The sequence below is a fragment of the Chlamydotis macqueenii genome, chromosome Z, assembly GCF_036417535.1.
Source record: "Chlamydotis macqueenii isolate bChlMac1 chromosome Z, bChlMac1.mat, whole genome shotgun sequence".
Taxonomy (NCBI): domain Eukaryota; kingdom Metazoa; phylum Chordata; class Aves; order Otidiformes; family Otididae; genus Chlamydotis; species Chlamydotis macqueenii.
The window spans coordinates 74,266,573-74,291,215 of record NC_141593.1 but is presented as its reverse complement, the minus strand read 5'-3'; positions in this window follow the sequence as shown (position 1 = coordinate 74,291,215).

Below are 24,643 nucleotides of genomic sequence, written 5' to 3'. Positions count from 1 at the left end.
TACCCGCAGAAAGCTTTGTCTCATGACTCCTCCAGTCTTCTTGTGACTAGATTTGCATATTTGAACTATTTGTGTGGTGTTTCCTGGTCAGTTTGACTTTCCAGCCTCTGAGGAACAGGTCACACTTGGAAGGCAAGAGAAGAGGTTTGGAAATGCAACATTTTCATTGAGAAACGTATCTGTTATATTTTAGAGGCTGAGAAGCAAGTACCCTTCTTTCCCAGCAGTGTAAAGGCTAAAATATGAACATAGGAGGAATCACTGAGCGCTCTGACTGAAGCTTAGGCCCTAGCTAGCTCCCTTCAGAGGTGGTAACAAAATGACCTGCAGCTGAGAGGAATCAGTATTGGATGTTAATTGCAGGAACAGGAGGTTAAGACGTAATGCAAAGAGGCAGCTTTGTAACAAAAACAACCAGGAGAGGAGAAGTGAAATGAAAAGGAATAAGTGATAGGGACTGGATGCTGAATGGAATACAGATGGAAAAATGAGCAGGGGTTTTAGTTATTGACTGTTTAACGCTGTTTCTTGCCGTATGTGACCTTAGTTTTCTCAGTGTTCAAATCAGATCAACAATAGTTTTTAATCACCATATCCAGTGGTTTTCATAGTTTGTAAGAGATAAAGTTATTTAGCTGGTAAAAGGATTACTTTAATATGTGAAAACCAAGATTTTTAAGAGCTCTGAAAGAAAGCACTAAGAGCTTTTTTCCTGCTTTTTTTTTTTTTTTTCTTGAAAGAAAAAGGAATTAGAATTACTCAAAATACAGGAAGGATTCTCTTCTTTGTTAGCATTATTTGTTTTGAGGCTATTGTATTTGTTCTGCTTTTAATCTAAATGCCTAGTATACTTAATAGAGAGAACTCTAGCAATATAGACTTTCCTCTCTCTTTTTTTTTTTTTTTCTTTTTACCTCCTTGAAGTTCCTGGCATCTCCTTCTGATTTGCTTTGTTTAGCAAGAAGCTACAATTTCCAGAAAATACTAGTAATTTAGGTCCCTTGATGTTTAAGTTCCCAAATCAAGAATCTTTTACGGAGCTTCGTTTTTGGAAAGCTATTAACAGAAGCTAATGTAGGTTTAATGGTTGCAAAAAAAATTCAGCCATTTGAGTGTGAATGTCCACTGGTTCCAGTGGGACCAAATGATTTCAGCTACCCATGCTCTGCAAATAAACCCATTATGGGACTAATTCTACCATCTTTGTGGTAGAAAACTTTGCAAACACTTCTGAAAATCTCATTGATGTTATCCCTGAAGTATCTGAACTGTATACAAGCCAAAAGGATCTGTTGTTAAGTAAATTACTACATGACTAAGGATACAAAGTAGCTGGCTAAAATTTACCATCCTTTGGGATAACTGAAAGCTGGTAACTCTTCTCTGGACTGGTAAGTATTTGGAAAACTGTTGCAATGAGAAGGCAGGCCATTTTATCTTGTGACTCTAGGAGGGATAGTCTGAATCAGATACTCCTCTTCCATAATAACTGTATACCTTTGATCTCACCTCCATTTTTAATTATATACAGCATCCCTAGATTAAAAGTTTAAAGCCAAATGTGGATTTTTATCCAGAGGTAGTATAAGCCATAGATCTGTTGGGTTTGTAGAGGTACCTTCAGATTCTGGGTGCCCCATTTTGCTTCAGAAAGTTCAAAGCACATCCTACCCAAAACCCTGCTTCTACAGATTGTGCACCAGCTATACCCAGTGCTGTTCAAATGAGACTGAGTGTCTGTGCTGAAAGCAGCAGGGCCATTCAGTCCTCCATGCCACTTGGCAACTTCAAGAAGTATACAGTATAAGTCGTCTTGTCTCGAACCATGCTTGAAGAACGGCCAAACTCTTCCCAGATGCCTGAGTCACCACCAGGCAGTCAGAGTCTCCTTGAGGAGTTGTTAGGGTAGCTAGCAATAGAACAGTACTCCCACCAACATGCAAGTCCAACTAGGCAACTGCAGGAGCGTGTAACAATAGAGTTCAGGAGAGCTCTGCATCCCTTGGGAGTCTGGGTGAGAGAGGTCCCAGCTCAAGGTTTATACAAGAACATTTCATCAATCTTCTTTAACCAAACCCCCAGACATTGACAAAAAAAAATCTAACATCATAAGTCTAATCTCACACTTCTTGTGTGACTATTCTGTACCTTTAATTAATCATATACAACATATCATCCCGTGGAGTATGGCTCGCTCTGATGTAGGAAGACTGGCATCTGCAGAACTTTTGCAGCCTCATTGATGCAGTACTCCAGATGGGGTCTCAAAAGAGTGGAGTAGAGTGGGAGAATCTCCCTCCTTGACCTGCTTGCCATGCTTCTCTTGATGCAGCCCAGGATGTGGTTGGCTTTCTGGGCTGCAAGTGCACATTGTCGGCTCATACTGAGCTTCTCGTCCACCAGCATACCCAAGTCCTTTTCCTTGGGGCTGCTTTCAATCCGATCTCTGCCCAGCCTGTATTTGTACTTGGGATTGCCCTGACCCATGTGCAGGACCTTGCACTTGGCTTTGTTGAACTTCATGAGGTTTACACAGGCCCACCTCTCCAGCCTGTCAAGGTTCCTCTTGATGGCATCCCTCCCTTCCAGCATGTTGACAGCACCACACAGCTTGGTGTCATCAGCAAACTTGCTGAGAGTTCATTCTATCCCACTGCCCATGTCACCGACAAAGATGTTGAACAGGGCCAGTCCCAATACTGACCCCTGAGGTATGTGTCTTGTCACTGGTCTCTACTGGGACATCAAGTTGTTAAGCAAGTGCAGCCCACATATGCACCAAGCAACTCTCAGTTTGCTGCTCAGGCTGCTTTTCCAGTTCCCGCAAATTTTGAGTTTATGATTTTTAAACAGGAATGTAAAGGTCCCTTCCAACTGAAACTATTCTTTGAATCTATGATTCTAACTTACAGTGTTGAACCCTGAGTTAAATAATGGATACTTACTATCATATAGAGTTGCAATTAACTGGGAAGATTTTTAAATCTTTCAGCTAAATTAAATCCAGATTACAAACATCAAAACATCAAAGCTGATTGTTATAGTTTATCTGTCCTCTTTGTCTAATTAAATGACAGAGATTGGCCAATTAAAAATTTGGTTTATTAAAGCAAGCGACCAGTAAGCAAAACAGCACTGGGCGGCCGGGGAGTCTCCTGCTCCGCCAACGGCGCGCGCCTACTCTCGCTTCGTATGTTAGTTAGCTTATCAGTCCTTCGCGCTTGCGCAAATTCTCCCAGGAATTGTGGGCGAGGGTCTTCGGGGGTCTTTTGGGACGAAGGCCGTAGGTCTTCTTCATGGTGTACTTTTCACCTTTGCCTGGAATGTGCTGATCCTACAAGTTGGCAGTGTCCTTATCAGTCTGGGCCGATTCATGTCCTTGTTAACCACCTGTTTTCCTTGAGCAAGGAGATTTATGTGATGGACGCCATCCTGTTTTCGAATCCTTGCTCCTCTTAATCACTCCCTCGAGATAATGTGAGACTGTTTCTCACTCCTCATGAAAACAGACTTCCCCCTCCCACTAATTGCTTCTTCAAACTATATGGTTAGAAAGTTACTGGTTTTATACCCTTTGTCTTCCTGAGCACCCCTCTCCTTTCGCAGTCCTGCATGCCGTTTTTACATAGTGGGATGCCTGTGGCCAACCTTGCATACTTTATGTAAATTTCCATTGTTCTGACAAGGTTTGATGAACAAACGGTTCACAGTTTATCACACTGATGAAAAAGTGGATGAAAAACATCAGGTCACTACAACTCCTCTAAGTGGTTCAACCCTATCCTAAGAAGAAAAAGAGTTTTTTAACTCTGCCTTTTTCAGATCAAACTCCTTTTAGACTGGGATATACTCTACTGGTAAAAAGATTGTTTTGCTTCAACTCCACAAATCTTATACTTTGCATAAGGTGATAGAGGAATTGAATGCCTTTTCTATTGTGAATTCAACTGGTGATGAACCATGACAATCTTGTTTACTTTAATTAAACATGTCTCATAATAAATTTTTTCTCCATCTGCTTGACTTGCTGATTAGAACAATAGAAATGGAAGAAATTTCAGAAATAGATAATCTATCTAGGTAACATTTTAAAAAGTTTTTGCACTCTATTATGCAGCTAGTAAAAGAGTAAAAACAGCCTGTGAGGGGGGAATCCTAAACAAAGTCACTTGCCTAATTACTGCAAGAAGAACAGAGTCAGCTTTTGCAGCACGGGAGAAGTAATTTCCACTATTTACTCAGTTTGTTTAGTATAACACTACACATTTTGTTTTAATATATATGAAAAAGTATTGACTACAAACTTGATAGGATTCCAATTACATACAGTTAAACTTCTGTAATCAGGGACGGGTCTTAATCTTGTATGTTATCTGGAGCTACAACACTGAGGTTCCTTTCTCATAAGAGACTTCAGTCACGCAAATAACACGGAGGAGCTGCATTTTGCAGACAACAGGATTTTGCTTTGCTCTACTTGAATATGTGCTTTGAGCATTCTTGTAGGTAATATTTTGAACTTCCTAGTTCAGTGAGTTTTTTAAAACTTTTTTTTTTTTGTTAGTTCAATTGGTTTTGGTAGAGGGAAAAATAAAGGAGGTATGCAAAGAAAGATATCAGAGAGACCGTCACTGAGATTAATGTTTAAGCAAGAACTTCACTGTTGAACCTCTAGCAGGGACTTGCCTACAGTCTCCATGGTGCCTTAACTGGAAAACTAAAACGTGCCTTACTGCTAAGCCTGCGTGAAAGATGGAGTTGGGGAGAGAAGTTTCCATGGAGAAAATCCATATAGGAAAATCCACATAATGGATTGTCAACAAACTCTATTTTCATTATTTTGAGTCTGGCAAACTTTACTGTCTTTTATTTATCATCTTGAGTCTGTTTCTACAACTTTTATGAAGTGTTTAAATGAAGTATTCTTGTTAAGCAAATTCGATAGGTGGTTTGTGTTTTCTTTCCTGTGATATAATCTAAGGGTTATATTGACAGAGAGAACTTAATTTGAGTTACTGGAGGGTAACTCCCTCTGCCATGTTTTGAGACTCCGGGTCAGCCCAGCAACTGCCTATAACTCACAGCTGAAATCTCACAGATATGATTTAATACACTTGAAAACATTGCTTGAAGAAGAATCCTTTTAGTAAATACTATGTATCATTAAGTTTAATGGGATATGAGGTCAGAAAAACACAGAAAGGAATATGATATGATTTATCTCATTTACACTGGATTTCTTGAATAATGCTGAAGCACTGAAATAAGAGGTACCAAACTAAATAAGGACGTTAATACAGAGAAGAAGCTTTGACTGTATCTGATCTTTCCTGAACTTCGTGCTTATTTCTCTTCCAAGACTAAACATCAGGAAAACTAGGGCCAATAGACAAATTCTTAAGGAAATTAGCTTTCCAAGCATGCAGTAAGACATCAAGTAGAGTTTTCAAAAGCCTAATTGGGTAGTTGATAATGAGAACGGCTAGCTGAAAATGAGAACTAGCTTCTAATGATTTTCATTGGAGCAAAGTGTCCAAGCACTGAAAAAACAGTTAGACCACAAAGGGGATTTAGAATGAGGCACTACAACACTGAGCCTCAGCAGTCCTCAGGAAAGGTGATCTAAAATGCATGAAGAGAATGACTTTGAATGGGCTTATTAAAAGCAGGCGTGGAGCACTGTTCCTTCTAAACATGTTGACTCTTCAGGTTCACATCACTAGGAGCTTAAGTGCTTAGCTCTGATCTGGATGAAGGTATGTATCTTCTCAGGAGAATGACAGCTATGTTTTTTTTTTTGTCCTGGAGTCAAATGCATAAAGCATCTAAGTCAGTCTTTTCAAATTAGTGATGCATCTGTTATCGTCGGTCAGGTTTTCTCTTTTGTGGTTAAATCTTATAGCCAAAACTTTGCAGGCTTCACTGACAGAAAATGCTGGCATTCAAGTGCATACTCAAAAACTGAATTGAAGAAAAATCTGAAGCTGCATCTCACTGGGATGTGCTCTAAACCTGATTCTTGATAAGGAATAGGAGAGAAATCCTTTGCATGAGATCAAGCTAGCTTGGCATAAATCTTTCACTCCAAAGGAAGCCTCAAGGCTTCCTTGAGTGAGCTTTGTTCATTTCCACCACCTTTTCACAAGGAGGAGTTCTACTAAGTTCCAGAAGTTGTTTGGGTAAATAAAAAACTAATAGAAGGTAAGTAATGCCTTTGTTAGATGCAGTCTGGGGATGTTATTATTTCCTGTCTTACACAAATCCATAAATAAGACAAATAAAAAAGACCAATTAGATTGTGCTTTCTCAACAATAAAATATGTGTTAGCAGAGAGGAAAAAAAAAAGGGGGAAGGGGTAGCTTTTAGTCTTTTATCTCTCTAACAACAGAGATGGATTTTGATTAAAACATTTGATTTGGAGAAGCTATCACCAGTGTATCAAATGGACCAGTAAAAAGGAATAAACGTACTCATAAAGAAATGCCGAAATGTCACAGATATGATTTAAGAACATCACCAATTTTATTCCACAAATACCAAGCCTCAAAAAGAAGCTGAATTAATTGCATTGAAATGTAAATTTCCAAAGAGAATGTGTTTTTCTCCGTGTTGATAATAAAAGCAATATAAAAAAGTAAGTCAGATTCTGGCTTTACCATCTTAAAACATTATGGAGTTTGGTCTTACATAGATTTCACATAACTTATCCTAATCATCAGGAATACTTTTTATAGGTAAAGATTGTTATAAAATGACTACCCAATTAATGTAAGAATGACACTAAGCACCTGTAAATAATAAGATGTTTTCTGCAAGTCTTTTGCCTCTTATGTGACCACGATTTTGTTAAGCATGCGATTTGCAGATGTTTCAAACTAGTAAGTACACTGCAAGTTACCTTTTACCTGACAAATGTGTGCCTTTCCCTCACACACACACACGCCTGAACGCACACACACGGATTTGCTTATGTTCAGTAAAGAATAAAAATTCTGGGAGTAAATTTCTGCTTAGGATTATTGTAAGAATTTACCTGAAGGTTTTCCATTTAGCACAGAGATGTTTAGTAGTGACAATTCCTGCATTCTCTTGCTCATATCAAGTTACCTACTATCAGTAAGCTAGAGGAGCTATCCTACTTTCTAGTCCCCTCTTCCTACAGAAAGTGACAGAGCTTATTTACCTGACTATTTGTACACTGAGTATACTTTCATATATCTCATAATCATTTACAGTTTAATTGGTAAATGCCTTTTAGTAATAGGTAAAGACAAAATTCTGCACTACTCTGTAGTTTCCTTTAGTTATGAACTTAAATTCCCTTTTTTGTTTGTTTTTTTTTTTTTTCTCTTGAGGTTTGGGCAAAAGGAGAAGTAAGGAGGCTAAAGTGGTGCAGCCAAGCTGGGAGTTTTCTACTGAGGGCTCAACAGAAACACCAATTCGGAGGTAGTCAGAAAGAAAACTTTCTGCTTCTTTTCCCACTTAAGTAACATTTGAGATGGAATCAGACATCTTATTCCAGTGAAGAGATTATGCCCCAAATGTCCATTCTGGCTGAAAGTAACTGTCCTCTCAGGTATGCTGGGTGAACTGCTGTTATCCATATTCCTGTGTTTGGTTAGATGTACTTGCTTGGATTGAACAGTTCAAATGTTTTTGGCCATATTAATTTTTACTTAAATGGGTTAGAAAATGCACTTATAAGCCATTGAATCTATTGACCCAAAAAAGCCGTGGTTTCTCACAGATATAAACTGAAGAAGGACTGGGACATCTTCATATGCCACTCCTACTTTCAAAACTCATCTGTGCTCATAGCTTCAAAGGAGTAAGCTGAACTGTATATAACAACTGTAACCTGTGGTGGATAAAAAATAAATAAATAAATAAAGTTTCTGGTGGTCTATTTCCTGAGTTTTGTGCCTGAATTTCTAAATCACACCTTGAAGGGATCAGGGTTGACATTTCTCCTTTTGCTGAAGAGGGATACCAGAAGCTTTGCACATGTACAGGGAATCTGATGCTTTTATGTCTCTCCTGGATACAGAACAGTTCTTTTTCCAGATTCTCATCTGAAGTTTGCTGCTATTTCTGAATTGAAAGAAAATACTTCAAGAAATTCTGGAAAACTCTAATCTGTTTTGATGTTCAGATTCACAGTGTTGTAAAATATTTATATTCAGTCCCATGTTGGCATTAAATTTTTCAAAAAGGTTAAGGTCATGATTGACAACAGGACTTAATGGAGTAGTTTATCATGTTGAACTCCTATTTTAATTTGTCTGTTATCATCTGTCTACTGCTCTTGCATTCAGCGTTACAATTAATGTTGAAGCTCTTGTTTCAAGAGATTCATGTAAATAAAGCTTTGTTTATGACAATGTTTCAGTTAAAACAAGTCAGGGTATCATTTTGAAGTAGCTTTTTTGCTTTTGTTGGTGCATATTTATGAAGTAGTTTGTGACAATAAAGAAGTTGTATTGGGACTACAAGCAATCCTGAATTACATGAGACTGAGATTTTTGAAAAACATGTATCTTTCCAAAACCGAGAAAACGTACAGAGGAGGGAATACAATACAGAAAGCAGTATCATTTAACAGCTGGCGATAGCATAATGTGCATTATGGCTACATATTTACACTTAGGAGACTACTTCTGCAAACTAGAGTCCACAGTTAGAGCAAGCACTTATGCATGGACTTACAATCACTGTTGGGAATAGTTCAGAGAAGGATAGTCAATGCTTGTAGTAGCTGCATCTTAGTTTGCCATTTTGATGACACTCTTTTAGAAATTATTAGGAAGGTGTTTTCAGTCTGAGTTGCTTTTACTTTGGAAGTAAGTGAACAAAGGAAAAAAAGAACCAAAAACGATTACATGATCACCTTTCCTTTCCTCATTGCATTGTACTTCCGATTGCAACAGAGTACTTTTTGAAATAGCTGAATGTCTTCTGGAAAATGAAACAATCTCATCCCCAATATTTAAAGAAGTGAGATGTGCAACCTATCAATGACCAGAGTCAAAATGTGGCACAGCTAAAACTATTGCAAGGAAGAGACATAGAGCTACAACCAAATAAGGATATAACAATCAGTTTCCCTCATTTGAATGGATTAAAAATCTTCTCTTCTCTTCTGAATAGTACATTACTCACTGCCTAAAGTAAGCAGGTGCACATAAGCACGAGTCATACACTGTTACAAGGGAAACTCTCACTCTGCTCCTGCTGATATCACGTAATTTACAGACCTACAGGTCTGTGAAACCTGTGCTGCTTTTGTGTAGCGGCAAGGCTACAGTGGCAGCTTCTGCAAGAAGCTGCTGGAAGTTTCCCCTTTGTCTGGTGGACTCAGCTGCTGGACAGGAGTTAATTTGCGACCATGATAATGCCTCTGTGATAACATATTTAAGAAGGGGAAAATAAATTTTAAAAAAAGAAGCAGCAGGAGTGTGGGCAGAGAGGGGGAGGCACAAGTCTTGCAGCCTTCACCCCCTGGCCTCCCTCTGGGTGGCCATTTAGGACCAAGCTACTCAGTCTCTTGCTCACTCCCCCCACCCTCCAGTAGGATGGAGAGGAGAATTGGGAAAGAAAAGGGGGCAAAACTCATGGGTTGAGATGAAACAAAAAATAAATTTAAGAGAAATAACAGAAGAAAACAAAATAAAGACGGAAAACAGATCTAGTACAATAGCTCACAGCAAATCCTGATGCCCAGTTTCCTCCCATGCAGCAGGAGGCTCCTTTTACCACCCTCCCCGCTTATACACTGAGCATGATGTCCCATGGGATGGAACAGCCCTTTGGCTAATTTGGATAAACTTACCCCAGCTGTTGGCTAATTAGGAACCTATCCCAGCTGGGTGCCCCAGCCATAGGGGCCACCAGCTCCGGTTCTCCTCCCAGCTCAGGTGAATATTAACTCTATCCTAGCCAGAACGAGGACAAGCAGTTATTAGTAATCAGTAATGGTAACACCTTTATTTCATTTTCTGTTTTGAGGCCTCTCATAGCTCTTGTTTTAACATAGTAGAGATAATAATAATAGAGATACAGAATAACAGAGATGCATAACTGAAAAAACAATTTATCTTTCTGAAATTATTCTGCAACTAAGTGTCTCCAAAGAGGCTGTCTCTAAAATGGCATTTAAAAATGACTTCTTACCTCCACTGAGTTTTTGCCTAAGGAATGAGGAGAAAAAATGACATTACTACACTGCTCGCTATTTACATTTGTTTCAGGAACCAGACTAGTTCCTATGTTAAAATTTTGTATACAATATATGTAGCACTGGTGTTATTTTTTTTTTTTTGATAGTTGACAGTTTACATCAAATATGAACTCAAGCATATTTGATTACGTTACACAGTGCCAAGACACCTCGACAGAGACTGGGAAGCAAAATTTTCAGTGCAACGTGAACACCTCAGTGAACTGGACTTTTGCCTGAAGACCTTGAAAATAGTGCCAGGAAGTGCTTCCAAGCAAACTGATTGCACTAAGGATGCCTGCAGGTGAATTGCAAGTCTCTTTGTTCTTATTGTGTTGCTACTGACTGCAAGATTTAACTTTTTAGGGAAGAAATATTGCTCATTTGAGTGATTTTGGAAAAAAAAAAAAAGCTTTCTGTACTTATCTACACTGCGGAATGTGGTGCAGATTAATTTTGCTCTGTCTTAGGAACCCTTTGCCATCACTGTTTCTATTTTGTCCCCACTTCATCTTTGTTTTTCACTAGCCCAGAATGACTTCTGTGTGTATTTTCCAACAACCTGCCTATATAAATTCTGATAGTTTTGTTAAGAACTCCATATATCTTCAGCCTGAGCTGCTGATGCTTCAAGTAGTCTGTAATATTTGCTTTCCAAGACATTTCCCAGGCTTCTGGATGAGCTGCTTTTTTTTTCTCAGCACAAAAATTGTTCCTTTTAAGATGTTCCTAATCTCACAAAGTTCAGGGAAATTCTTCCAGTGAATGGATTCTAAGAGACATTGCTTGCAACTATTTTTCATCTATTAGCACAAGTAAAATAAGGTGGAAATGCAGTTGCATGATTTTTAGTCAAAATACGTGTTTCTGATGCTTGAAACCTTCAGGAGCAAGGCTAAATAGTCAAAACTCTTAAAGCATTTTAAGTAACCGTTAATATTAAAGTACCTCACAACATAAAAAGTAAATCAGTTTCCTGCTAAAGGAACATAAGCTGGGCAGCTCTAGCTAATAAGACTGACTTCAGCAAGGCTTCAGAAAAGTCTGTGTTGGAAAACTTATTTCTCAGTCTGTGTCTTTATTTCAGATACATATATTACTATGGTTTCCTTTCATATTTTTTTCTACCAGTGTACAGTAATTTATACTAACAGACAGGATCTTTAAAGCCAGGCAGCAGTAATTGTAACAATAGCAAGATTTCTGCCAGTCACCATGATTGTTCTTGAATATTGTTTTCTGCTTATCAACGAAGCCCAAGACAGTTTGGTCTTTGCTTCTACAGTTCTAGAAGCTGTCCTTTAAACTGTCAAGTGCTGAATTTCACAGAATGTTTTAATCTTGCAAATGCTTTCATAAACACAAGTGTCATTGACCCTTTGCAGCATGGTCTCTCTCAATTCAATAAGAATACAAATGCAAGACACTGTTGTTGAATTACAGAATAAAAATGCAGCCCTCATATCTTTTTCAAACAGTCCTGATTGCCAGTTGTGAACGAAAAAAAAATATCCCATATATTTTTTCACTTGCTTTTACGCACAACAGCAAGCAAATGTTGAAGAGAAGTGATGGCTCATATGTGAAATACTGTAACTCTAGAGCACTTTCACAAGATGCAAAAAACAGCCTGGAGATGCCACTAGATGACTCTCTTTCCTTCTTGGTTCGTCCCATTTTCTGTGGCAGTCATACATCAGAAAGCTCTTCTGACAATGCTGAACAGCTGTCTATACTGCAGGGTTGTCTGCCATTTCAACAGTTGTGAAGACAACCCCATGTCCACACACCTCTGGCAGAACCAATACTGAAATAGTCACTATCTTAAAAAGAGGGAGAAATCCAATAACTAATCTTCAGAGCAGGCAGTTGAAGATTAGTGTATATGGGGAGGACATTTGTGCTAGTATGTTTGTTAAATAATGAATCGATAGCTGACGTTTGGTGGTTTTGCTGCTGTTGTTAGACTTGAATTCACATTTCCTTCTGTGGAAGGAAGAAAAAATCCCTTCTCTATTGCATGCAAATGCACAGAAAGTAGAAGGAGCTATTCCTTGAAAAGGATGTAGGCTTTGATTGTTAAACCCTGTCTCATTCTTTCATCTTTTTGTGGGTCATACATAAACTTGATAATCACCTACATATTTAAAATTACTTTGGATTGCTTATCTGCTGTAGGATGACTTGATCACTAGGATTTTGGTTTAGGAAGAGGAAGGCTTGGCTATAGACCCTTTTTGACACAGACTCCCTGTTAAGGTTAACCTTTCTCACCTTTCATTTACAAATTTAAGTTACTCTTTCCTGGCACTGCAGAGGTGATGTGGAGGGTCTTTTTCTGGGCTGCAATGGCTTTGAGTTACTAGAGGAATGGGTTGGAAGGACTTTGATGGGAGAGGCAGGAAGGACTTTGAGGGGAGAGGTAGGAAGGACTTTGAGGGGAGAGGTGGCTGTGTTGACTCAACAAAGTGATGGTTGATCACCTCTGTAAAGCTGATCCCTTTCTATATGACAGCACTGTAAGACTGAGTATCGTATTTCAGCATGTGTGTATGTGTGAGTACTGTGTTTTTGCAAGAATTTGTATGCATATGTATACGTATATATTTATGTTGAAGCTTAGATATGTACATGTACTTCTCATAAATGAGGATGAGGACAGAGGGAATATCAGTAAGGTCGCACTTTGCATCTGGTTTTACAATGTTGGAATATCTTGCAGGAATGGCGAAGTATGTCAGTTCTAGGCTGATGATCCACAGGTGATCATGACATTTTTAACTCCGAGTCCAGAAAATCTGGATTATGTCTGTTCCTTAGGAATCTGAATGCAATTATGCTTAGGCTGTGAGGTAGGGGAATTTATGCTCTGGCTAGTGATATTCCTGCTTCCAGAGGGCTATTTTACCTATTACTTCTAGGTAGCAGCTCAGAAACTTTATGTGATAGAGGAATCTGGTACTGCTATTTTCATTTGTTATTTTTAAAAATAATATTTTACATTCTGTCATGTAGGAATTCAGCTTTACATTCTATCATGTAGGAATTTAATGGTCATAAGCATATTTCTCAGAAGTTCATGGCCTTTATTATCTTTATTTAAATCTCCTTTATTCTTACACATTCATTCTTCATATGATTGTCCGCCTTTCAAATTCTTCATATGCTCTGAGATGCTGTCATGCAACCTGTCTCCAGGTTGTAGTCTAACAGTGGCAGCTCAGCTGCAATAAAACATCAGGGATATCCAAGTTATTAGCCTATTTCTGTGTGCAGGAAGGAAAAGTGGACAGGAAATGTGAAGAGAGTTGTGTCTTCAGGCAGTGTCTTTTTTTTCCACAAGCTCTCTGCCAGGATCACTGAAATCAGCCTGGAGTGGCAGCACAGTCCCCTGCTCTGACCTGGAGGAGAGCACATGTCCTTGAGAGCAGGCTGAGGCTGGTGGCAGGGTCATATCAGGAGGCGGGGTGGTAGGGAAATACAAGCAGATTGGGGACAGGCAGCAGTATTTCAGTGCAGCTGCAGTGGAAACAGGGAACAAGGGTGGAGATGGTGTGATTACTTAACACATGCAGGCATATTGGGATAGATCTGGGTTTGGAGGATCAGTGACAGCACTCAACCTCCTACTCTGAACTGCAGGTGTGTGTCTGTACGCTACACACCCACTGCAAACACCCTGGCTTTAGTTTATGCAAGACTTTCACTCCTTATCTAGCATCCTTATGGCTACTCTGAATTATGCATAGATGAGGGATTTCAGTGTGCCAGGTAATACCCAGCAGAAATCATGATTGCTTTAAAATGTGAAAAATGTCGAATTTCTATGCCTAGGAACCTTGCATAATTTAGACAGTGTCCAGTTTTCTTTCAACCTTTTAGGCTAGAACTGAAGAAAAGTTTGTGCACATGACTTAACTGTGTATTACCATAGTATTTGCCAAAGCATAGGCGTGTTTGAATGGCTTTAGGGTATATAAGACTTTGACGACAGTTTTTCTGCAAAAGTGAGACTTTCCACAGGTCAGGTTATTCAGAATTAAAACTGAGATAGCAAAATAGTAGCTATGGCTTTGTAATAGCCTTACTGCAGCATTTCAGTTGTGAATTTCTGTGATTCACTGTAAGTCGTCTCTTGGCATGGCTGAAAAACTTACATGCAAAAAGACTCCGGAGTTTAGGTCTTTACATAGTCTCTGCAATCTGTCTTTGAATTTAAGGCATGTCAGCAGAATATCAGAGTGAATTCTGCATTATTTTGAGCATTTTTCTTTTTATCTAGCTCCTTCCTATTCTTTTTTCTTCCCCTTAGCTTGGGATGAGACAACTAAACTCCCTGGAAGATCCAAGTATTTAATTCCCAGTAATGAAAGAAATAGAACATCCATGCTCATCTTTGGAAGTTATCTATAGAGTGCATTATAACAGTTGGTTTACTGTTTCAGATTTGGATAACAGCTATCTATGACATCCCATCCCAGGAAACATCCAAGGCCAGGTTGGACAGGGCTCTGAGCAGCCTGATCTGGTTGGAGATGTCCCTGCTTCTTGCAGGCTGGACTAGATGGCCTTTAAAGGTTCCTTACCACTCAAATAATTCTATGATTCTACGCTAGAACTGACATAGAAATGAAATATTTCAGGAAAAATGTGAGTGAAGAGTGAGCGTGAGTTAATTATTGCACAACTTTACTGAAGACCATTTTTAACAATAGATACAGATGCTAACAGTAGGCATAGCTTCTCTACAAGACATATTTTGGAATTTCTTACATTTGTTTTACATTATTATGGCAAAGGATCTTGAAGGCCTCTATATGAGAACTTTTTTTCAGTGTCACGCTGTCAACTCTTACAGCTTGTACCTACAACAGCACAATATAGCTTTTATCCGTGACAGTCCTACTTGCAGGACTTGAACAGTTATTAAATAGAAGTATGATCTCTGTTTGCTTGCACTTCTGAAAAATTGCATAAATGGCAATGCTCTAACTATCCAGAGACATTAGTAGCTCGAAGAGGAAAACCCACTATTCAACAAGATATTAAATGACAAATAATTCTATATGTCCCAAGCTGTCCTTCATAACAGATAATGTGTCAGGGTTTGTTTTGGTTTTGGTGTTTGGATTGGTCTGGTTTTTAATGTTTGTTTTGAATGTTGCATGCTCTGAAAACAAAGAAATCTCCAAATGTGCACAATATTATTTCTTAAAACTACCATGTGGACTACAAATGAATATTTTTCTCAGATGGTATGATGAGGCTGGTTATTGCTTTCCTGTACTGGTGACACTAATACACGCATCTACCCAAAACGTCTCTTGCTATCAGTTGGTAACTGGAGCTTATGAGCATCTTTCTAGTGGAAACAAATATAGTAAAAAATTGTGATTTGTAGCAAATCCCATCCCAACACTTTGCATTCTGGAAGTTTCATGTAGCTGCTTGGTGAAACTGATGTCTTGTTTGGCAACAGTTGCTGGTACTAGTTGTGAAGGAAAAGGTGTCACTTTCTCTGAACATTGCTTTAAGCACATTTGATGAAAAAGAGAAAAATAATTTAACAAACCTGGTTTGTGCTGGTTTTTGGCCAGTTCTCTTAATAACGTGACACATAGTTAATTAATAGTTTCCAAAGAGGCTCAGAGTATGTGAAATTGTTGTTGGTTCTGTGCCATCAGAATAATGTGTTACTTAGGTGGAAAATTGAGGTTCTCAGACTCTGCTCAAATTAACCTCAACTGCCTACAAAAATTTAAACAAATAAAGTGCAGGCTGGAGTGCAGTCATGAGGTTATTACCATCACTTAGTTTCTGACTAGCTTTAAGGCTTGTCACTTGAAAACTTATGCTAACAACGAAAGGATGTCCAAATTCATATCACTCTCAGGCAAACAGAAAAAAATTTCAATTGAACTATTCAGGGCACTGCCCCTTCCACTACGGATTTTGTTTTTCTTGAACTTATTGGGCAATTTCCTGGTATAGGTGAATAAGGCTTTGCACAAGTTATTTCAAAAATAGTATCTGTATAACAGCATTTCTTGAGATTGGAAGGAGTTTCAGAGAGAGAGCTTTCATTTGCAAAAAAAAAACCATACATGTTTGAGGCTATTAGTAAATTTGTGAGTGCTTTCTAATTTGCATGAATTTTGGATTGTTCTGAGAAAACTGGTTTATAAGGGGGCAAATTTAGTGGAAATATTTTTTTAATCTGTTTTCACTTTCAAAATAGCCCATACATTTTCTTTTCCAGAAGCCTGTATGTAAATAACTCTAATTATTAATTTTTTCTGTGATATTAGTTCCATCATATTAAAAATGTAAACAATTTAATAACAAAAACTAATACATCTGTTTATTTCAGAGGCTGTATTAAAAGAGACAATCATTCATGAAAGACATCTAAGAGAGATGGAAGGGAAAGCCCAAAATTAACTAAATAGAAATACAACATTACACACTGTCTGAATAGTGACTTCAGCATGACATCTTACTAAATATAAGTAGATTCTTCAACAGATATAGTTCAAAGGGAAATTTATAAGACATGTCTTGCAGGGAAGGCACCATCCACCCCCCCCAACCCAGATCTGACAAATATTTTGGCAGATGAGTGCTGTGGGACAATGGAAATTAGGGATGTATGACTTTTACTTGCAAGGCTGACCTACAGGGAAACACCTTTTGAATTTTGAAAGGTCAAATGAATATCTAACCATCTGGCAATGATACATCTTTTGTAAATGGAATGTTAATCCAGGCTTTCAGAAAAACAGCTCTTCTGGTAATGGCTGATCCATATGCAGATACTGATATCCTTATGTTTTCCAGCCCCAAAAATCAAAACTTCAGAAATGTTAAAATACCTCTTAAAAGAGACACTATACATACATAAATATATGTGTGTGTTTCTATCTATGTGTATTCAGTTAAAGAAATGAAATACTGACAGAAAGAAAAACTATTTTAGTTCTCTTTTTACTACTTAGTACATTTTTTCAAGTATTAGAGGTAGCTTAGAAAAGCAATTTCAAGCTGAACAATGCTGCTTTCTTCTTTAAATATAGAAGCAAAATGCAGAATCTACAAGTTGTTTTCTTTCCAAATATATGCGTTTTCCAGAAAAATTATGCACGGTCAGGACATTGCTAGCTAGTTGTGCTTGAACTTTTGTCTTGTGGAGTTTTATCCCCTTCAAGACCCATTCCATGGGAAGCAAAAGACCAGAGATGGCTCCAGACACAAGTATAATAGGTAGCCAAATGTTCCTGGGGAGGTAACAAAACAGCCATGGTTCTCTAACTGTGTTTCTTATGTCAAAGCCTTTCAAAGCCAGGCTTCCTCCTGGCTGTGAGTTGGGCAGAGAGTGTGCTGAGCAGAAACTGCCAATGGTGTGGGCTGCTTCATCTGGCAGCCTGCGATGCTGCCCTGGCCTCTCCAATGCCCTGTGGCAACTTTGGCACCAGCAGCAAGACCAATTCTCCAGACTTGTACTCTCTCCTCTGCTTTCTCCTCTCAGACAGGCACAACCTCTTCTCGTTCATACTCTAAGCAAGCATATTTTTTCCTAATCCTATAGGAAGCCTTGAATCCCTAAGGTCATACTTTTCTTTTTGAAGAATGGATTTAGTGTGAAGATGGGCTGTCTGAATAAAGGTGGGCCACTAATTTTAACATATTTTAAAATTTATTTTCTGAGAACACGCTGAAGAATTAGCGCGGATTTAATTATGCAGATAAAATCTCCACTGCTTCTGCTAAATGTGCCTTTAAATTGGCTTTATTTTCCTGCTTCTCAAACTTCCTACTCAAAATCTGGATGTCATTTCCACTTGAAATCCAAATAGAAGTTTGCAGGTTTCTGTTCAGATGCTAGAAAGGATCACTTTTTGCTTACAGTTTCTTACAACTCTAGCAAAGTATAGGTAAGAAGGGAAAGAGGCAGAGGATTCCCAGACCACTTCTTAACTTGCAATGAATAACTAGTTGCTATTTTTATCATCTTTGTTACTTTCTTCCTTTATTAAATTGGTTTTACTTAACTATCTTTTGTAGGAAATGGCAAGCTTGAACAAGTAGGGGAAAAAAAAAAAAATAGTATGTTTCTGTTCCCTGTTAGGTGTGGGAGCTTTATTCTAGGAAAAAAATAAACTAAAAAAAAAAGGAATATATGCTTCTGGAAAAAGAAAATGAAAAAGTCAAACACAAAAAAAAAGGTATGTCAGAGATAGGAAGTGTGGAAGTGATCTGGATTATGATGGCTGCACACTGTGCTGAAAAGTATTCTGTCCGGCCTGTGATGTGTTTAAAGCTGGATTTTCCGAATCTTAGAAACTCTGACAAAGCCTAAGGTTTTAATTAAAATATTCTGCAAAGAGTGATTTTTCTTCTAAAGACAACTTTTGTAAAGCTGTATATGGATTTTGGCTCAAAATTCTAGCCTAGTTTAAATTTTCAAATGACTCAGACAAAGATATCTGAAACCCCTCAGACTGGCTTTGCTCTCCTCCTCCTGCAGTCCAGGACGACAATCCAGCTAACCACCAAGTGTCAGCAGAGCTCGGCTTCTGCCAAGGCTTTTCTGAACAGCCTTTTTTTTGCAGCTGCATTGTAGGGCTTTTGTTGGAATAGATGGGAGTTAGCGCTGGTCTGTTCATGTGGCAACCCGTGAGGTGGTGGAACAGTACTACAAAAAACTTACCAAGATCTCCTCTCTCATAAACCTGCAAAGCCTGAATAGTGTAAGACTGCAAGTAATAAAATTAAAAGCTTTACTGCCAGGTTCTTCCCCCATTACTCCATTGAGGTCTGAAACTGGCCCTTAACTCATCAGTATTCATATAAAAATTTCAAATGCAGTGTCTGCCGTTATTAAAACCTGATGTCCCGGATGTTTTTCATGAATCTCTGGGACTGCAAAGCTCAGAGGTTTCATTTTTTAAGACTATTTATGGAGCATCACAGTGTTGTCAATGTATTAATTGGCTGGAGCTAGAACAGGCTCCAAAGATTAATAACTTCATGGTAAGTGTAGTTCTGGGAGAAGAGTTATTGCAATATTCTAACTCTAATTACCAAAGTTAATTATAGTTTTAGCTTCCCAAGCAGTATAGAAAACTATATAAAATACAATTTCTAGCATGAGTCAGAATCTGAAAAAGAGCTCAGCTAGGGAAACCAGTTGCTTTGGGAGCTGTAATACTCTGACAGCTGTTACGATGAAAACATGGTAACTAGGATATGGGGTTGTGAAACAGCAATAGCACAACAAAAAGCTAGGAGAAAGCAGTATGATTTTCCAGATATCTGACTTTGGGTAAAATACTAAACTGCAATCCTTCCTGTTTAGTGATGACTGTTGTCCACCTTACGAGTGCTGATAATTAGACTCTTCTTTCTCAGACAGATGGTTGTATGCCAGTGGCTGCTTTACGTGTTCCTTTTTATGATCCTGTTGTCCTAGGTAAGCTCAGGCTTAATGCAAGAATGCTCCTCCTCCATAATTATCTGTACTCTTCACATACCTGGAAGATTTTTACTGGTTTCTGGAGCTTTCAGGTCTCCTTGTAATACTATCCTCTCCACAGCCGTATGCAACTCTGTCTTCTTGATCTCTTCCACTGTTACATTTTCTCCCCGAGAAGCTGAGAAATCCCCAGGAAACTGAATGTGGGTGCTTCATTCTCATGTGCTTTTTGGAGTCAATTTGACTCTTTTGAAGGCATAAACCCATGCCTATATTTTATTCTTTTCAGCCTACAAAAATGTGTAAAGTTTGCAAGGTCTTGAAGAATTTTGAGCAAAGAGGTGAGACTGAGAGAAAAAGCACTGGAGTCTGATAGACAACTTCCAGACTTCCCATATGTATTCTGTACACACGTATTTTTGCCTTAAGACAACTACAAACATACAGTATCTTGAGCAGATGCTGGCTGCCTATTTCAAGCAGTTTGGTTGTGCTGCTTATACAAAACAAAAAGAAACAAAACAGAACACTGTGTGCTATGGTCCTCCCAAGACAAACCTGGCTTTTTCTGGATGACCTGTTCACTACACAAGACACAGCACAGACTGTATCAGCCACACGTGGTGCCAGCATAGCTGGCTGCTGCCAAGTTGAGTACTTCGCCAGCTGAATCGCTTTTCCTCTGTAAGGATGTCAGACAGTCTCTCTCTTCCTTCCTTCAGAAGAGCTACTTACCTTCCTGACACTTCCTGAAGCAGTAATTCCAACTGAAGAGACCTGGCTGGAGCCAGGGTCAATGAGCCCTCCTCACCCCCATCCCCCTTAGGGAGCGGCGTTGAGCATGGCAGTTTACGTGGCAGTTTGCGCAGAAGGGCACGCAGGGAGGGCACCTCCTCTTTGAAGGAGGGACATTCCACTGGGCAAGAGGAGACCTGAGGCACACAAGACCCAGCATCGGAGCACTGGCCAAGGGCACTGTCCTACCTGACCCTGAAAGCAGAATGGTGGGCACTCACCTGAGGGCAAAGGCTGCAGCTGCAGCTGCATAATCTCTGATACAGTTTCCCACCAGCATACTTGCAATTTGAGATTAAGGTCATCACTCTGTTTGCAATAATATCCGCAATTTCAGTGAACGTGGAAGAAACAATGGAAGGCAAACCTTTTCCCTCTCCATCGGGATGTTCAGTACAGAGGCTCCACCAGTCTGCTCGACACAGGGAAACAGTCTAAAACCTGTCTGATGATAATTTGCAAAGTTTAAAGTAAAAACAAGGCTACATCTAAGAGATTTAACAAAGCTGCATACCTCACATAGAAAATAGTGGGAAATTTCTGAAAAATTGATGGTACAGTATATTAATTGTTTTATTGGAAATGCACAATGTAACAGTGCCTATCCATTTATAAAGGAGCAGATGTAAGCTAATATATTGTGCTACCTGTTCACTGGATAAGTCTGAAAAGATATATAGTGTAGAAGTGATTCATAGTCTGGACCCAAAGAAAAATCCATTTGATTTCCCTTTCATTGACTTTCAGTTTAAATTATGCTAATATTAGTATATTCGTCATCTAATATGTTAAACCAGAATATGTTTAGGGAGGCTTTAAAGACTTGTAGGCATCTGGCTGCTTGCTTTTCTGTTTCATTTTTCTATTCAGTTGAAAATTCTTTGTGATCAGCAAAGTGACTGTCTTTTGGATTAATCTGATTATTGTATCTCCATTTACAAAGATTAAGTAAAATATGGATGAGTTTTTCCTATAAGGGGCAGCATACATATAGATGAAAAGTGGGTGGAAAGAACTTGACAAATTCCCTAGGACCTACAATCAGATCTGCTGCATGAAGATCTTCAGTATATTGACAACAATGTGTGTTTCTTACAACATCGTAAAAGTGCAGCACCGTGAATTTGCAAAAGCATTCTGTGGAGATACTTGCCATAGGAAGTGTCCTTTGGACTATATTGCTAGACGAACACATGCTAATTATCTTTAAGTTTAAAAAAAAATCTTAAAATCTTAAACAGGCTTAAACATGTCCACTTATTTAAGTAGTAGTAAAAATTTACAAGATCCATGGGTAGAAGTTGAAACTTAGCAAATTCAGGCAGGAAATTAAGCATATTCTTGTCTTTTTGCTCTCAAAAGGAGTTAATACATTGGAGTAATATGTGCAGAGCTGTGTTGGATTCCCCATTATTGGTAACTCTCAAATGGACACCGGAAATACTTTCATAAGAGATTTCCAAATTCCAGCGAAGCTATTTGACTGAGAGCACTAGAATCTGTGTTGTATGTCACCATAGAAAAGATCACAAATTGGAGTTTTCTTTTAAAGGAGAACAGTAAAAATGTAGGAAGAAAAGAGGATTTTATTAAGTTTTTGCAGAAGGAAGGAAGAGGCAATAAAAGGATTTGTCTGCAATAATGCTGAAACTCTATGACAGTTCAAAAATAACTATTAAGCACTTAGGATATTTTCTCAGTTATTCACTTGAGGAATGCCAGCAATTTTTTTCAGAAAGTTGAGGCAGACAGGTCTTTGTCTTGATGTGTGTAGAGGAATTGGACTATTCTCTGTTAGGGATCTATCCTGATATGACAACAGTCCCATCTGAATTTTCAAATATATACTGACATTAAAGAGTAAACTGTTTCTATAATATACATACCTAGGAAAATAGCTGCACTTATAGCATTTCCAGACAGTGACAGTCCAATGTTGTAAAAATGTAAATGTACCTGCAGAGAAGGAGGCCATGTGCTACTAAACCCAGCCCATTTACTGATCCAGCCCTACAAACTGAAACGATGTCTTCAGACTAGCACCGGCACCTCCTTAGTGAGTAAGTGGGTCTTATTTTGGCCTGACGTGAACTGGAGAACGCCAGTTCCAAGCTATTTGAGAGCTCTGTTTTTACCGGATCTGGAAAAGCTAAACAGATTGCTTTAGTAATTAAGCTGATTAAAAGCCTTCAGAGAAATGAAAACTATTTGTTCTCTTTAATAACTATGAGTTGAGAATAATACCAGATGTACTGAATTCCCTGTTCAATGCTCATAATAACAGTTAGGATTATGAATTCCTCTGTTCTAATGTATTATAAGGGTGACATTTGTAAGATGCCAAGAGAGGAAATGCATAGTTCTGCGAGATCAATTAATCTTCACCAGTGTTGTTTTTGCTGCAGAAGTTTCTGACTCAAATATTAGAGATGGGAAAACTTTTGCTTTGCCTCATGAGAAAACTCAGGAGTAAGCAACACCTGAAGGTGCCAGGTATTAACTAGATGTTACCAGAACTTGAGAATAAGCCTGGGAAAGGACTTTGGATCCATCAATGTCTTCTCATGCACTTAGCAATCCCATTTGTAGAGAACAAGCACAGCCACAAACTTCTAACTAAAACTACTCACCTCTAGAAGAAGATGGAAGTACAAACATTCAGACATTCCAAAGGAGAAGAGGTATCTCTGGTCCTAATCATCTCATAAATCACTCATGAATGCATGGGCAGGGCTTAAACGACAACAGTCACATCATTGTTCCCTCTCTCAATTTTCAATATTTTGGCTGCAACCATGGATTGTAGGGTTCAATATAGAGCTACTAAAGAGGCACATAAAGCAAGAAATTAGCCTATCCTTACGTGATGGGATGGTCATACAAACATGTTGTCCAATTTGAGTGGCTGCTGTGTTGTGATTTTTCCTTTTTTAAAAAAAAACAACCAACCAAACAAACCCCTTTCTTTCTTTCTTTTATTCATTAATTAATTCTTTCTCTTTTTCTTTTTTTTTTTCCTTTCTCCCTTTCACTCTTTTCTTCCTTTTCTTCTACTTCTATGTCCTTGGCAATAACTGGAAATTAAGTCATTTTCAAAGAGTCACAGCATGGTTGAGGCTGGCAGGCACTGACTCACCTGCTCAAACATTGATAGCTAGAGCAGGACTGTGTCCAGCCAGGTTTTTGAAGTCTCCAAGGACAGGGACTCCTCAACCTCTCCAGCCATCCTGTTTCAATAGTCAACGACACTTTCAAGAAAAAATTTAAAAAAAAAAAATTCTTATGTTTTAATGGATTTTTTTTTTTTTTTATTTCAGTTTGTGCTCATTGTCCCTGGTCCTGTGCTGGGTTACAGTGAGAAGCATTTTGCTCCATCTTATTTAATACCCTTAATCAAGTGTTTCTATACTTGGATAAGACCCCCCCTGAGCCAGCTCTTCTCCAGGCTGAACAGTTCCAGATCTCTCATTCTCTCCTTGTATGCCAGATGCTCCCATCTCTCCATCATCTTTGTGGCTTTAAAATACATTTTAAACTCAGACATGTTAGAACCAAAGCACTAATGGAATTAATGACTATTTTGTCATAACCAGTAGCTTCATTTATGTCTTCTTCCTGAATAACAAATCATTAACCATCCTCAGTTGGGTCATATCCCCTAATGAATGTAGTAGTAAATGGTTCACAAATGTGGAAGTCGGACAAGCACCATTGACCTAGATAAATAAGGTACTGTGCAGAAATCCACTAGGCCTAGCTAATTACTGCAATTTTGCATTAAATAATAGAAAAGTGGCATAGTCTCAGTGCTGTTTTTCTTATGAATGCCTTTCAGGTATTTTTTTCCTGTTTATTAAAAAAAAAAAATCCAATTTTTCAGATACTAGCTGTATATATTTTAAGAACTACTAGACTGGATTTGAAAAATAATATTGTGGCTATTAGACATGGAGGGAATTTTTTAAAACACAGCCACAAACTACCATCAGATTTTTTTCCTTTTTTTTTTTTTTACCAGAACATAATGAAGCAGGGAGAGGAAACTAAGAATTATTTTGGAAAGAAATAGGGATAATCTTCCAGCATGCAAATCCCTGGAGGCTGATTCTTTCCTTTTGTAGGCCCAGACTTCGGCAACATAGCTAGATGAACTTCTAAC